This window comes from Podarcis bocagei, assembly GCF_964188305.1.
Source record: "Podarcis bocagei genome assembly, chromosome: W".
Classification (NCBI taxonomy): domain Eukaryota; kingdom Metazoa; phylum Chordata; class Lepidosauria; order Squamata; family Lacertidae; genus Podarcis; species Podarcis bocagei.
The window spans coordinates 44,343,354-44,359,255 of NC_138131.1; the positions used below are offsets into that span (position 1 = coordinate 44,343,354).

Consider the following 15,902-nt stretch of genomic DNA (forward strand, 5'->3'; position numbering starts at 1 on the left):
AGACTCGCCCAGGATGTCTCTGCAACTTCTTAGCTGGAACATTAATGGTGGAAATTCCCCGGAAAAAAGGAGAAGGATATTCCATATATTAAAGAAAGAACAATTGGACATTATTTGCCTACAGGAAACACATGTGACTAGGCTCCACAGAAAAGTGTTAATTAACAAAAGATTAGGCCAAGAATTTATTTCATCAGACCGAGTCAAAAAGAGAGGAGTGGTGATTTATGCAAAGGAGAGCCTATCACCAAAATTCCTTTTTAAAGATGAACAAGGAAGAATTTTGGCAATCGAAATTCAAACCCAGGGTGAAAAGTTCTTGATACTGGGAATCTATGCACCGAACGAAGGGAAATCAGAATTTTATAAGAAGCTGCATGAGACAATGCTGGACTATCTGGACTATAATAACATCATTATGATGGGAGATATGAATGGGGTGGTGTCTACAAATATGGATAAGTCACATGGCCAAAGCTTGACAAAAGATGGCAGACTACCTAAAACTTTTTTTGAACTGACTGACAATATGGACTTGATTGATATCTGGAGGACAAAAAAACCCCTAGGAAGAGAACGAACATTCTTTTCTGAAGCCCAACTGACATGGACAAGAATCGACCAAATCTGGATAACTAGAGGTCTGGCACCCAAGATCAGAAAAGTGGAAATCTGCCCAAAGACTTGCTCCGACCATAACGCAGTAAAGATGGATATGAGACTAACTACAACCGGCTCCTTTAGATGGAAGATGAATGACACCCTGCTCAGAGACCAGGAGATTATCAAAAAGGCCCAAAAAGCTTTGAAGGACTATTTTGAAATAAATTTGAACACCATGGTGGAAAAAAGAGTAATCTGGGACCCAAGTAAAGCTGTAATGAGGGGGTTTCTGATACAACAGAACACCATAAAGAAAAGAGCACAGAACGAGAAAAAGGAAAAGATTTTGGAGAAAATTAGGGAATGCGAGAAAAAGTTAAGATCGAAACCGAAGTCAAAGGAGATTCTGAGAGAAACTAAACTCTACCAAGTACAATACTCTAAATTGATAAATCAGGAAGTGGAGTGGAAAATCAAGTTAATGAAACAAAGATCATTTGAATCGGCAAATAAATGTGGAAAGCTGTTAGCATGGCAGCTGAAAAAGAGACAAAAACTAAATACGGTTACCAACTTAGAGATTGAAGGGAAAAACATTCAGAATCCTGTGGAGATTAGAAAGTGCTTCCAGAGATACTTTAAGCAACTTTACACTCAAGCTTTTTGTTCAGAATATATCGCACCCATACCATTCTCAAATCCTTGGCCTACCCCCATCCCATGAAGATTCTTTTTCATAAAACTCCAAGAGATATTGTCAAAGGCTTTCTCCGCGTCCACAAAAATCAGAACTGCTTTAGTGTTTATATTCACCTCTAGTAGTTCCAAAATGTCTATTATGTTCCTCACATTGTCTGATAAATGCCTTTTAGGGAGAAAGCCTGCTTGGTCCTTATGAATCTTCTCCATCAACACTCTTTTCAATCTTTTTGCCAAAATGTCTGCAAAAATTTTGTAATCCACATTAAGTAATGATATTGGGCGGTAGTTCTTAAGTTGAGTCTTTTCAGTCTCTGTCTTTGGTATGAGTGTAATATACGCTTCTTTCCACGATTCTGGCGCCCTTTTCCCCTCTAAAATCTCATTACAGACTTCCTTTAGCGGTTGCACCAACCACTCCTTCAAAGCTTTGTAGTATCTGGAAGTCAGTCCATCTGGTCCTGGAGATTTGCCCAATTGCATGTTCTGAATGGCACCCTCTATCTCTTGTTCTGTTATTCTCTGATTTAGATCCACCTTACTTTGATGAGAGATTTTTTGTAATCCATATTTTTTAAGGAATTCATCTATGTCCTCTTCATTCTGTGATCCTTGTGAATATAACTTTTTAAAATAACTCAGGAAACAATTTCTAATCTCGTTGGGTTTGGATATATTCTTTCCATCCACTTCTAGATTTGTAACTGTATTTAGTTTCTGTCTTTTCTTCAATTGCCAGGCGAGAAGTTTACCACATTTATCTGCCGATTCAAATGTCTTTTGTCTCATTTGCTTTATCTTCCACTCAATCTCTTGATTCATCAATTCCATATATTGTGTTTGATATAGCTTGATCTCTCTCAAAATCTCCTGGGACTTTGGTTTTGATCTTAATCTTTTCTCTCCTTCTTTTATCTTTTCCAAAATCTTTTCCTTCTTCTCATTTTGCTTTCTCTTTTTTATTGAATTTTGTTGAATCAAAAATCCTCGCATCACAGCTTTGCTTGCGTCCCAGATCACTCTTTTTTCTACATCGGCCTTTAAATTTATTTCAAAATAGTCCTTTAAGGTTTTTTGGGCCTTTCTGTGGATCTCCTCGTCTCGAAACAGGGTGTCATTCATCCTCCATCTGAATTGACCAGTTGTTGTAAGTTTCATCTCCATCTTCACGGCGTTATGGTCGGAGCAAGTCTTTGGGCAGATTTCTATTTTTTTAATCTTTGGAGCCATCCCACTAGTAATCCAAATTTGGTCGATTCTGGTCCAGGTCATCATTGCTTGAGAGAAAAAAGTTCCCTCTCTCTCGAGAGGGTTCCTTGTTCTCCAAATATCTATTAAGTCCATATTTTCAGTCATTTCAAAGAAGGTCTTCGGAAGTCTCCCTTCCTTGGAGATTGTCAGTCTTTGTGCCTTGTCCATATTTGTAGAAACCACACCATTCATATCTCCCATAATTACTACGTTATAGTCCAAATAATCCATCAGAGTTTCATGCAACTTCTTGAAGAATTCCGCCTTCCCTTCATTTGGTGCATAGATTCCAACTATTAACAATTTTTCTCCTTGTACTTGTATTTCCACTGCCAGGTATCTTCCTTGTTCATCTTTAAACATCATTTTTGGGGCCAATTTCTCTTTTGCATAAATCACTACTCCTCTTTTCTTAACTTTGTCCGATGAGATGAATTCTTGTCCTAATCTTTTATTTATAAGTAGTTTTCTGTGTACCCTGGTCACATGGGTTTCTTGTAAACAGATCAAATCCAATTGTTCTCTTTTCAAAATATGAAAAACTTGGCGTCTTTTCGTGGGCATGTTCAGCCCATTACAATTCCAACTAAGGAATTGCAGGGCCATCTTGTTATTTGTCACTTACTCCTCCTACCGCTCCAAGTTGTTGCTCTTCCTCTGATGGTGGTGGTTTAAGCCCAAATGATAGATTCAGAATGTCCACTACTCTTTTTTGCTCTGAGATTGGGTCTACCGTTCCCTTCTGCAGATCCTCGTGGTTTCTCTCCAAGAATTTCTCTTTGTCTTGAATTGTTTTTATTTTCACCTTCTTTCCCTTGTAGTTAAAGGGCAGTCCTTGTGGAAACTCCCACCTGAAGAGTATGTTGTTCTTTTTCAGCAGGTAGACCAGATCTTTATAGAAGGTTCTCACCTCCAAAATATATTCAGGGATGTCCTTAAAAATCTGTATATGAGAATTTCCAATTTCCAAGGCCTTTTGGTAATTTAGTTTCAGTATTTTGTCTCTTTCTTCCTTGGATCTGAAAGTAATCAGGCAATCCCTCGGAGTCTTTCTGTTTTGTCTCCTGCCCAGTCTAAATGCTGTTATTATCTTAAATTCTTCTTCCTCCAATTCTTCCTGCCAAAAGTCAGAAAACTCTTGTGTAAGGAACTCCACAAGGCTGTCTCCTTCACTTTCAGGAATTAGTCTTAATTTCAAATTTCTCTCCTTTCTCTGTAATTCCATCAAAGACAAGGCCGCATCATGTTCATACACTTTTTTAGAAAACGGTTCTAATTTTTCCTGTGTCTCCTCAGCAATCTTTCTGGCATCCTCTGCGATTTTACGTGTTGCCGAGTTTTCTTCAATCAGTTTATTTATAGATTCTGTGTTGGATATCACACTTTTCGTATTCAAATCCAGCCTTGCTGTTAATTCTGTTAGTTTTTGTGAATTTTCTGTACTCTGCTGTGTCAAAGCTTCCAGGGATTGATTTATCTTGAGTAACGCCTGTGTCATTGACTCCATGGAGACAGCCGTCACTTTTTCCTGCCCAGCTGCACCTGTCGGTGTTAAACTTGATATTGAGCCTCTTTTCTTCTGTTGCTGTTGCTGCTGTTTTGCTTTAGCTCTCGTAGTTATCTCCTCTGCTGGGCCACTCATGTCCCAAGGACGTTCTCACAGGAACAATTTCCAAATGGAAAATCCCACTGTCTTAATCTGTTATTCTGCAACTGTTACTTCTCAGCCCTCTAGAGGGGGCAAAACATAATGTCCAAGTGAAGGAAACAAAGAATATAGAACAAAGAAACCAGGAAACTTCAATATAAATGCTGCAACACTTTTTCTATGTAGTTTCTCTGTCAACACAGTCCAGTCTGGTATATTGTAGCAGCAAAACCCCAAAACTTTGTATCAGTTAAGTCCTCAACTATGTAGCCTTGTAACAAGTTTCTAAAATCTTTTCACTGTCCTGGTATCTTATTTTGACAGTCCGTCTCAGGGGATTGAGGCAGCGGAAAGTTTTTCTCTTTCAAAAATCATGCAGGTTAATGAGGTTACTTTCCCTCCCCTCTGCCCCTGCCTGCTAGAGAGGAGATTTATATCCAAATGCCAGGCTTAAATAGTCCTATTGTTATTTCCCTTCAGATGCAGCTCTTTGTTTTTCGTTGCTTCATCTGTCATGCAGTCGGGGGAAGGCAGACTTCCTTGATTTTAACCTCCCCCGTTTCCGGCCAAATTTCCAATTTAAATTTAAAAGTTCCCGATAGTCATTCAATCCTACTCACGGGGTTTTCAATCCGAATTCAATTTGCAGGAAGGAATCGGCGCTCTCCGTCAATGGCGACGCGGCTTCACTCTGCGGGCTGGGTAGCGACTCTCAGCACCGCGCTCTCCCGATGCCGTTCCGGAGCCTTTAAAAAGGCAGTAAAGGGGGGCGCTTCTGGTGCCCACCGAGTCTCCTTGTTCACAGGCATCCGCGCCTGTGATTTTAGGGGTCCCCCACTTGCCGTAGCGGGTCAGACCCGAACTCGTGGAGCAGTCCTCCTCCGGAGCTCGGAAAGAGGACCGCCATAAACGCTGGCGCCGACCGGAAGTAAAGGCTTTCTGGGAAATGATCTATAATGAGTTAAAAAGGTATTTAAGTATACCTTCCTTAAGAAACCAGAGGCCTTCCTTTTGGGCATTGTCGGCCAAGGGGTGTTAAAGAAAGATAGAACCTTTTTTCTGTATGCAACAACAGCAGCAAGAATACTCATTGCAGAGCACTGGAAGACCCAAGATTTACCCACACTGGAAGAATGGCAGACGCAACTGATAGACTACATGGAACTGGCTGAAATGACTGGCAGAATCCGGGACCTGGGAGAAGAGACGGTGGAAGAGGATTGGAAAAAATTTAAAGACTATTTACAAAAACACTACAAACTGTATGAATGTTAGGAGAATGCACAATTGAAAGTAACACGGCAGCAGAAACTTTGTTGTAAAATATATGAGAATAAGTGAGGTTTAAGGAAATGATGAAATTTGAAGCAATATTATGTTTAAATCAAGCAGTTTAATTTACGATAAAGTTATTTAAAAGTTGGGACATAATATCCGAGATTTACAAAATAAGAATTGAAATAAGGTAATAAATTGCTGTCTATAACTATGTGACTGAGAACGCAGGGAAGGGAGATGCGGGGAAGTCCAAAGATTATGAAAATATGACTTATGAACAACTGTGTTTTATATGTATTCTTCTTTTATTCTTTGTTTATTTCTTAACTTTGCTTTGACTTTTTCTGTCTGTATGGTGATGGTATTTTATATGTTTGGTGGTTTGTTCGTTGTTTAAAAAATTGCAATAAATATTTTATTTTTTTTTAAAAAAGAATTCCTTAACAGACAACCTTCGCCTCGCCTCTCTGCGCGGAAGCCTTCTGCGCAGAGTGGGCGTGCCGAGTGGTGGTCCTCCACCCTCCTCACTGACTTCACTGGAAGAGTCTCGGAGCCTCACGTCCGAGCTGCTCTCTGCCTCTCCCTTCTTCCTGGTGTCACCTGGACTTCCTTCCCCAGATGACGTTCTCTCTCTTCCCTTACTTGTCCCCTCTCCTGCAGAGTCCGGGAGCCTCGCCTCTCCCCTCTGCTCCGATGTCAGTTCCCTGACAGTATGTCCACATTGTTTTTTGTTGGAGAACCATGTGGCAAAATTCCAAGAAGTGCAAATTTCAAAAGAAAGCTGCGTTTCAGTGTGCCTCTTGTTTAAGGAAGGGTGAATTGGGTCAGTTTCATGTTAAGGGAACTGAATTTCCTCTCCATCCCTCTGTTCATATTGAGAAACATTCTCTTTTGCTTTGAGGTTCATTTTTTTATGCTTTCTGGACTTTTTGTTTCATTTTAACTGGGATGTGGTCATTGTTGCCCAGGCAGCCTGTGCAAACACCCCTCTCTGAGCTCCTGGGAATGGGGGAAGGTTAGAATACAAATGCTGCAAATAAAACGAAAAAATGGAACAAAAAAAATCAATGAATACTATATCATATGAAGGCAAAGGAATGGGGAACATGGTCTTAGCATGGGCATAGCGAGGACTTTTGTTAGCGGGGCAGAAATGACATGATTGGTCAGTTAAGTATTTCTATTGTTTTATTTGATAGGGAGCAGCTGCCCTCTGTCCCCACCCCCTTAGCTATGCCCATGGGTCTTATGAAACAAAATGTGGTATTTTGGGCTTGTGGCTCTCCCCCCCCCCCCCCGGCTGGTAACTTGCAAGGAAGGAGGACTTGTATTAGCAGCACACAAAGAGGGAGAGAGAGAGAGAGAGAGAGAGGGGGGGGGAGAGAGGAGGGAGGGAGGGAGGGAGGGAGGGAGGGAGGGAGGGAGGGGGAGGGAGAGTATTCTGCCAGAACCATGGTAATATGGAAATAAACAAGTCTGGTTCCACACTTGCATCAGCATCGCCTGGGCAACCTGGGAGCGAATTGCGACATGAGGCATTGTTTATGTTCCAAAAAGGAGGGGGTAGAGGAGGAATTGGAAAGCTGAGTAACATCCCCACTCCTTATTGAAATCTACATCCAGATTTCCATTCCATCCAGAGAAGCAGCATCAGCGGTATGGGTGACTGACACAACCAATTGCTACTTTGATTGGTAACTGAAATCCTAAGACCTTTGTTTGCTGTGTATTAGCATGATTAGGGTTAGGGAGCATAGCAATGCAAAGGCCAGTTGCCACCTCTCTTAGAAACTCCAGAGAATTAGAAAGACACAGAAGAAATTGTTTGTATTCTCCAAATGCTGCCCCACAGACCATGCCACTACAAGGAGATGACAAAAGGCATTGTTTTTGTGCCCTGTATTTAAGTTTTATTCCCCACCCCCTCCAAAGTGCTCAGGGTGAGGGATCAGGCCTGGTCTCATGCTCTGGAGGGGGTGCTCCCTTCATTCTGCTCCTCTGTCCTGAAGGGCTCTGGGATTAGGGTGGACACAGTTGTGGTTCTCCGGGGGGAAGGGTCAGACTTATGCTTGGAATGTCTGGAATCAGTATTTTGGTACCTGGAAAAGGGCAGGCGACAGCTTACTCATGCCAAAAATAAGCAGGATATAAATGTAAGAAAACAACTAGCTAAATAAATACTCCCCCTTCAATGCCATCTAGGTCTTCAGCTGGTGGGTCAGGACTTCCACCAATACTTCCACCATGCAAATATATGGTCAATGATGAAGAAATGGGTCCCCAAATGCATGTTACTGAAAAGGATGGAGATCCCTATCTAGCCTTTCGTCCATCATTGAATCACAGAACTGTAGAGTTGGGAAGGCCCATGAGTGTCATCTAGTCCAACCCCCTGCCATGCAAGAATCTTTTACCCAACATGGTGCTCGAACCCATGACCCTGAGATTAAGAGTCCCATGCTGCACCAACTGAGTTATCCTAGGTTCAACAAGTCTTGTGGCAGCAAATTCCACACATCAATGGTGAGTGTGCTTTGCTGCGAACAAATAAGAACGTAAGAACATAAGAATCTGTTGGATCTGGCCAAAGGGCATCTAGTTCAGCATTCTGTTCTCACAGTGACCAACCAGATGCCTGTGGGAAACCTGCAAGCAGGATCCAAGCACTCTCCTCCCATGTTTCCAGCAGCTGGTATTCAGAAGCAGGACATAGTCATAGAATCATAGAATCATAGAATCATAGAGTTGGAAGAGACCACAAGGGCCATCGAGTCCAACCCCCTGCCAAGCAGGAAACACCATCAGAGCACTCCTGACATATGGTTGTCAAGCCTCTGCTTAAAGACCTCCAAAGAAGGAGACTCCACCACACTCCTTGGCAGCAAATTCCACTGTTGTCCTGACTAGTTGTCATTGATAGCTTTATCCTCCTCTGTGAATTTATCCAGTCCTCTTTAAAAGCCATCCATGTTGGTGGTCAGCACTGCCTCCTGTGGGAGGGAGTTCCATAGTTAAACTAAGCGCTGTTTATTGGGGCTTTGCTTAATGCTATCAACACACATGAAACTATTTCCCCAACTCCTGCCTGCTGGTTCCCCTTGCATGTTTCTTTTGGTGTGTTTTCTACATGGCTATTTTGCTATTAATCATTTCTATTGTTTTCCTTCTGCTGTTTGGGATCGTGGTACTGTTGCTTGAGCTGCTTGCAATTATATTTTATGGTTGCAATTTCATTCCATGTTGTTCATTTTAAATTGTTCTGAGCTGCCTTGGGGACCTTGTTGTTGAAAGGCAGGCTGGGGGGGGGCAGTAAAATCAGGGGTCGATAAGCTTTTTTTTTTAGTGCAAGGGCCATATTTGATAACCATCTGAGGGCCATGTACCAGTGTTGAATGGGGTTAGATACAAAAACTGGGTGGAGCAACAGGAGGGACTCTTTGTGCATTAGGCTATAATCCAGCTCCACATACCCTCCAAGTTTCTATACCTACCCCTGCCCCCATCTTCATTCAGGAAAGCAAGAGGCTTTGCTCTCACATTCCAGCCAGGCAAAAGCACTTGAAGAGGGCACAAAGCAGGGGCAGGGAGGCTTGTGACCTGGAGAGAGTGCTAATGGTCAGAGAGAGAGAGGTCTGGTTGGTGGCATGTGGCTCCTGGGCTGAGCCTCCCATTCCTGGTTTAAATAAACAAAGGCACACAGACCTCTAGATTCACCCTCATTCCCTTAGCCCTTACAGTGCAGGGGCTGCAAAGGGGCTCTTCTCTGTCTGTTGTTGGACTAAAACTCCCATCATCCCATGGTGACTGGGGCTGATGGGAGTTGGAGTCCAACAAGCTCTTGGGATGTTGGCTACCCTGGCCTAGGTACATGCCGTTAAATCACATAAACAAGCAGCAATCTCCATTCTTTTAGCACTTATGGTCCTTATGTGGCCAAAACAGCACCATCTGTGCAAGACGGAGGGCTCAGCAAGCCTGGAGAAAACGGCAAGGTTTGAAGATAGGATAGGATAGGATAGGATAGGATAGGATAGGATAGGATAGGATCCCTCAGAGGAGAACACTCCCCCCTCCCCAAATAGCCCAATGTGAACTTAGCATACTTAGTGGAAATTGAATACTGTTTGGGGTGGGGTAGAACGGAGTAGCTGGAACCCTGAGCTGCAACACTCCATGGTGCAACATTTTATTGCAGGTTGGACTTGCATTCATTCATTTACTTTCATTCCCCAGAGCACTGGTGACACATACGACTCCCCACTGCAGTGGGCACACTCCAATGCCGACTTCCAGAGCCAAAGGTGCAGCTCAGCCTGTTAGTTGTCTTTCTGGTATCTCTAAGCATCCAGCCAGAGTGCCGGCCATCAAGAAGCAGTATGCGTCCATCAGTGCCAAGTATAAAGGTGAGCTGTGGGAATAGATGGGGCAAGAGAGAGAAGGAGATCAGGAATACAGAGGTACCTATATCTTTGCCAGTCTGGATGTGTTCAACAGCATTGTTGAAAGACCCTCTGGCATCTGGTTAGCCCCTGTGAGAACAGGATGCTGGACTCGGTGGCTGGCTGGCTTGATCCATCAGGGTTCAAAGAAATTTCAAAGAAATTTTATTGCGGCCGTAGGCCCATACAGATAAAAACAAGACATAAATAACAGTTTTTGCACGTGGGAAAAAACAGCCGCTAAAACACCACTATAACAATAAAATACTGTAGTATGGAATGGAAGGAAGGAATGACATGCTGCACCTTAATTAACTTGTAGTGCTCCTTGGCAGCGCTTTTGGGTAAGGACAGCGACCAGGAACCTAGCCACTTTCAGTGTCGTATGGATGTCCTTATCCTGCAAGATTTGGGCAAGGTGGAATTTTGGTGGGGTACCCTCTAGCTTCTGTATGATTAATCCCAACAAATTTGCCCGTGGCACATTGAACAAGGGGCAAGTGAACATAATGTGCTGAAGCGACTCCGGCGTCTCCTTATCACATTCGCACATGGCGGAGGCTTGGCCCTTTGAGAATCTATGTCTCAGGACATTAGAGGGAAAAACGTTAAACCTCGCCTTGGTGAAGGCCAGCCTATGGGCAACAGACGAAAGGGAGGAGAGGTATGATGGAACGCAGTAAGTTAAAGTGATACCAATGTTCTGGGGCGAACAAACACCTCCCCCCAGCGTATAATTTCGCTGTAAATCGATGTCGTCCAGTCTTTGGCGGATCAGTCTTTGAGCAGTGATTTGATCTAGTTTTAGGGAATCTAGGGGAGAGATTCCATAACTCAGGAGTTTGGCATGAATTCTACTAGTCCAAAGGCTGGAGAATTCATCTCGCCATAGGCATTGGACAAGGTAATGGTCTGGTAATCTGTGCCACAATGATAACCAATAATTGAAGACTTGCTTCCACAGGCAAGTTTCTAAGGATGCGATCTTCAATTCTAATCGGATGGCTGCGTTGCTTACGCACAGGGGGAGCATTAGGAGCCGACGTAGGAATTGGTTTTGCAAAGTCTCAAGAGGAGCAAGATCTGTCATCACGGCCCAGAGCGGGGCAGCATAAGCAAGCACGGGAACCACTTTTGCCTTGAACACCTTTAGGGCCGAGGGAACATGCAAAGCTCCATCCGAAAAGAAAAATCGGAGGAGCGCATATGACAGAGTTTTGGCCTTGTTGAGTAGGTGTTGAATTTGTGCTTTCCACCCCAAATTGTGTTGAAAAATAACTCCTAGGTATTGAAATTTTAGGACTTGCTCTATTTTTGCTCCACCAAGCTTCCATTTGTATAATCTCCGACTTCTGGCGAAAATCAGAATCTTAGATTTAGCATGGTTGATGGTTAATTGGTTGAGTTGACAGTACGTGGCAAAGATCTTCAGAGCTCTGGTTAGTCCAACACGTGTATAAGATAGAATTACCGCGTCGTCCGCGTATAAAAGGAGTGGACAGTGGTAATCCGCTAGTCTAGGCGCGTGTGTACTTGGAGATGAGTTGACTAGGGGTGCTCGCATGTCGCTGATGAATAGGTTGAATAGGCAGGGAGCTAATATACATCCTTGGCGCACTCCCTTGTTTATTGGAATCGAATTTGTGAGGTCGCCCGCAGGAGTAAGTCTCACTCTGGCAAGGGTACCTTCGTGGAGCTGGCTTATAAGCCATAAGAGTCTTCTATCGATGCCCTGTTTTGCAAGTTTCTCCCAAAGAATATTTCTAGGAACGCTGTCAAAGGCTGCCTTTAGATCTAAGAAGGCAGCACAAAGGTAGCCCCGGGGGGGGGGGGGACGAGTACTTCCGTGCCAGATGGTAAAGAACTATCGCATGATCAGTTGTTGAACGTTTAATTCTGAACCCTGCTTGTTCGTGACCAATCTGATTAGTCTCGTCTGCCCATCGCAATAGTTTAGTCAGCAAAAAGCTGGCATAAATTTTCCCTATGATCGAAAGGAGGCTGATGTTACGGTAGTTTTCCGGCTCCATTGGAGAACCTTTTTTATGAATTGGTACTATAATGGCCTCCTTCCATATTTTGGGGATGAGACCAGAAGCGTTGATTGCGTCGAAGGTTTTGGCCAAGATGTCAGCCCACCATTTTGGGTGTAGTTTGATGGCTTCAGCAGGGATCAGGTCGGGCCCTGGGGCTTTGCCCGGTTTCAGCTGGGCTATTAGCTTGGCTATTTCGTCCGGATCGGTGGGAGGCCAAATAGGTAGGTGGGAAAACAGATGCATCAGATGGTCGGAGGGAGCATCTGCCTGTGAGAAACATTTCTTCAGGAACAATTCCCATGTCGGTGCTGGGATGACTGCCCTTGGGAATTTCCTCGCCCTTCTGTTAATCAAAGACCAGAATTCCCTGGATCTATGTGGTTTTGAAGCAGTAATCAAGGCCTGCCAGCGATTCTGTTGCCACTCGCGTTTGGCAGTTTTCTGCGTGCGTTTGTAAACTTGCTTGGCTTGTGCATAACTAGCTGGCAGAGTAGATGCATCGGAGGTCTTGTACACATTATATATAGCACGGAGGCGCTGTCTTGCTTGTTTACACTAAGAATTATACCAGGGGGCACCGTAAGTATACTCGTTTCGATTTAATATTTTGGGTGGTAGCCTGAAGAAGGACGTAAGATCAGTCGTATGGTGGTGGAAGCGTTTCAACACTATGCTATACTCGTCTGAGGCAGAGTCTATGTTGGAATGGGGCCCGAGGATTTCTTTTTGAAAGAATTCCTGATACCTTTGAGCCTGGGTCTCCGACCATTTGATTCCTCTTAGTTGGAGAGATTCGTTGGTTACCATCTGGGTCGCATGTCTATGGGCCTCTGACTGCCAGTTCAGGGAGAGCTTGGCTACAAGGGGAAGATGGTCACTAGATTGTACATTCTCGATCTTAAAGGTGGAGATACACTTAAGTATATCACTGGAAACCAGCAGGTAATCGAGAACGCTGTTTGATTTAACGCTCAGATGAGTGAAATCCCCTGGAATATCAGGGAGGCATGTTCCATTTAGGGGGACCAGATTTAAACGGATGGCCATTTGATAGAGGAGTACTCCAGCCTCGTTAACTCGTTGGTCTTTAGAAGTTCTCCTCATGATATGTTCCAGCTCATAATTATCAAGGTTTGGGGTAACCCACCATTTGGCTTTGGTTAGCGAGTCCCAATTTGCTGCTGTGCGGGCATTAAAATCGCCACCTATTATGGCCGGGGTGTTAGGAAACTTAACATAGCATGAGAGCAAATGCTCTTCTAGCGAGCCCCATTTAGAGCCCAGTTCGGAGGAAGAGCCCCCAGGTGGCAAGTAAGCATTTGTAACTAGAAGTGAGATCTTTTCCCCCGCAATCAGTCCAGTAAGGGCGTAAGGAGGCAAGGCCTGTACTAGAGTAAGTTTAGAATGTAGGTTGAGGGAGATGCCTATTATTAGGCCCCCTTTAGGGCGGCCTCCTTTCAGGGAGGGGCAGGCAGGGAGTTCTAGAAGCTCAAAGCCATTTAGGGAAATTTTCTCTACTTCCCACGATTCTTGGAGCAAGATGATATGAAACAGGTTAATATACTCCAGGAATTCTGGGTCAAGTTTTTTCCCCCTCCAGCCCGCAATGTTCCAGCTGAGGACTGATAGGGGGGAGTTCCTGTTGTGCCCAATTCGCTGTCATTTCAGGGAGAGATGTGAGTCCTTTGGAGGCAGGGCAGACCCCGCAAAAAAGTCAGTTATTTTACTTTGCACGGCAGGCACCTGCTGAAGGTACCTAGTCTTGAAGTTGGTAGTGAAGTATTCTGACTGAGGCGACAAAACGGGTCTCCCGCTGGGTAACCCAAGGGTGGACACTTCAGTGGGAAACTCCACAGGATTTGCTGAGACTGCCCCACCGCGAGGGCTGAAGGTCGCCAATGAAACCATTTGATTTATATGTCCGGCCGGGTCTTCAATCAAATCCGGGCCATTTTTTGATGTAGGTGGAGCACTCCCATGACCTGATGCTGGTGAAGGTACAGGGGATGCTTGGCGTACTGGTACCGTTTGTATGTCGGGTCTATGCCGCTCAGGGGAATAAGAGGACTCCAGTTCCGGCATTGATGGATTAGATGGTAAGGAATTGTTTTGGTGGAAGGAACTCTGAGATACACTCCTCAGCGGGGGACTCTTGGAGGGCGAGTCAAAATTTATCAAGAGTTGAGGTGAGAGGCCAACTTGTGGGGCAAGACCTGGGTCTGCCAGGCGTCGGTGGGTTTTGCCCACAAATGGGGGAGACATGGGTTTAGGAGCAGGACTAAGGTGAAGAAGACTTCCTGCTTCCTTAAAACACGACTCCGAAAAGCTGGCAGGGTAGTCCTGAAAAGTGGGCAGAACTTTTCCGTTCTTCTGGACATGTATGAGCTGATGATTAAGTACTTCTAGTCTATCAATTATTTCTTGTTATTCTCTCGTTGGAAGGTCACCAAAGGTGGCTAAAAGCTCTCTTTCCTCCGGCGGGGTCAGAGAATTACTTGCGCCAGTGGGTTTCTTTAGAGCTCGTGGGGGCGTAGGGTAAATCCAGTTTTGGTGCGGGTGGATATCCTCCGGGAGAGGAGGCTCAATGTCCTGAGGTACTCCCGACCTCTCCGACAGAGTCCGCTCCGTGCCGTGACCGGCAAGTAGAAGGGGGTGGATCATGCTATCCATAAAAACTCTTGTTGGGATGATATCATACCTAGCCAAGAGTGATTTCTGCCTGATGATAGCTGAAGGGATCCTTGGAGAGTAAAACGCAAGCATCACTTTCTGTTGCCTGAGGTGCTGGTTCAAGGGTAATACTGCAATGAGATCACATTGTGAGATTTCTATGTTTAGGAGATTGCTTAGATGCTTTTTAACCCCACTCAGAGTAAGCCACCTTGGTGACCCTGCCCCGATGTTTAGGCAGATTTTCTTAGGTTGTAGGGACAACGCTTGGTGTTTCAGTGCAGGATTTGGTTTATATTTAGGGATCACACTTCTTTTTTTGGTTGAAGGTATGGACCTCTGGCACTTCAATTCCCCTGTGTCTACAGTTGGTTTAAACTTTGACCAGGAGTTATCAATTTTCTGTTCGAGGTTACATAGCTGGGAGGATAGCACATCAATCTTCTTGAATATGCAATTAAGGGTTCTGACCACAAGATGGAGATGTTCATGTTGTTCTTGTCTTGCGCAGTCCTCAGCTCCGGCGTCCTGCACCACCCTCAGTGGGACATACCCTCTTCCTCCAAGCTTGCCGTCCGCAGATTTAATCTGAGGTAAAAATAATTCCTCTGGTGTTGACATTTTTTCTGGAGACGTTAGAGGGTAGAAACGGTTCTGAGTTTTCACCCTATAGCAGAATTCAATGGGGTCACTCCGTTTGCCAGGCACGGGGGGGTCGGTTTTTAATTGTTTGGCTCTTGGGGAGGGCAGAGCCTCGTCACAATCCCTTAGGCGTTTGCCTTGGCCCATCGTTATAAGTCTTTTAAAATAGCGGTGCTTAAAAGGTAGTAAAAAGTGGTAGAAAGGTAGTAAAAAGTGGTAGACATAAAAACAACAACTGAATGTGAGCTGGCGGAGAGCCAGTAAGTCGAAGGCTGCTTCCAAGGCTGCCGGAGAATACAATTATCTGCTCATTAAAGCTGATTTACGATGCAGGCTTTACAGTTATCAACAATGTGAACTCCTGGCATGGGCTCCAACACCCTGATACAATCTTCAGCAAAAACTTGCAAGGCTGGGAGCCACAACACAGATTTTAAAGAGGATTCGAGATGAACTCCGGCAAATGCGTCTTACCTCATCGCCATCTTGACGCCGCCTCCCATCAGGGTTCCTTTTTTGTTCTTGTGGAAACCCAAGAAGGAAACTGATCTACATTTCTCAGTCACCATCAGAACTTTCTTCCAAGAGTACTGCTAGCATGCGAGACAGTGCATATTTCCTTGTTAATAAATAATA

General features: G+C 44.4%; 1 pseudogene across 1 annotated transcript in view; it reads left to right on the forward strand.

Moving 5' to 3' along the window:
- Nucleotides 1–7,023: 7,023 nt before the first annotated feature.
- LOC308578340 (protein CIMAP1C-like) overlaps nt 7,024–15,902 on the forward strand; it is a 32,981-nt pseudogene continuing 24,102 nt past the window's right edge. The window contains exons 1-2 of the transcript in view: nt 7,024–7,135; nt 9,713–9,882. The product of the transcript in view is annotated as a protein CIMAP1C-like (transcript). The remainder of the gene's footprint in view (nt 7,136–9,712; nt 9,883–15,902) is intronic.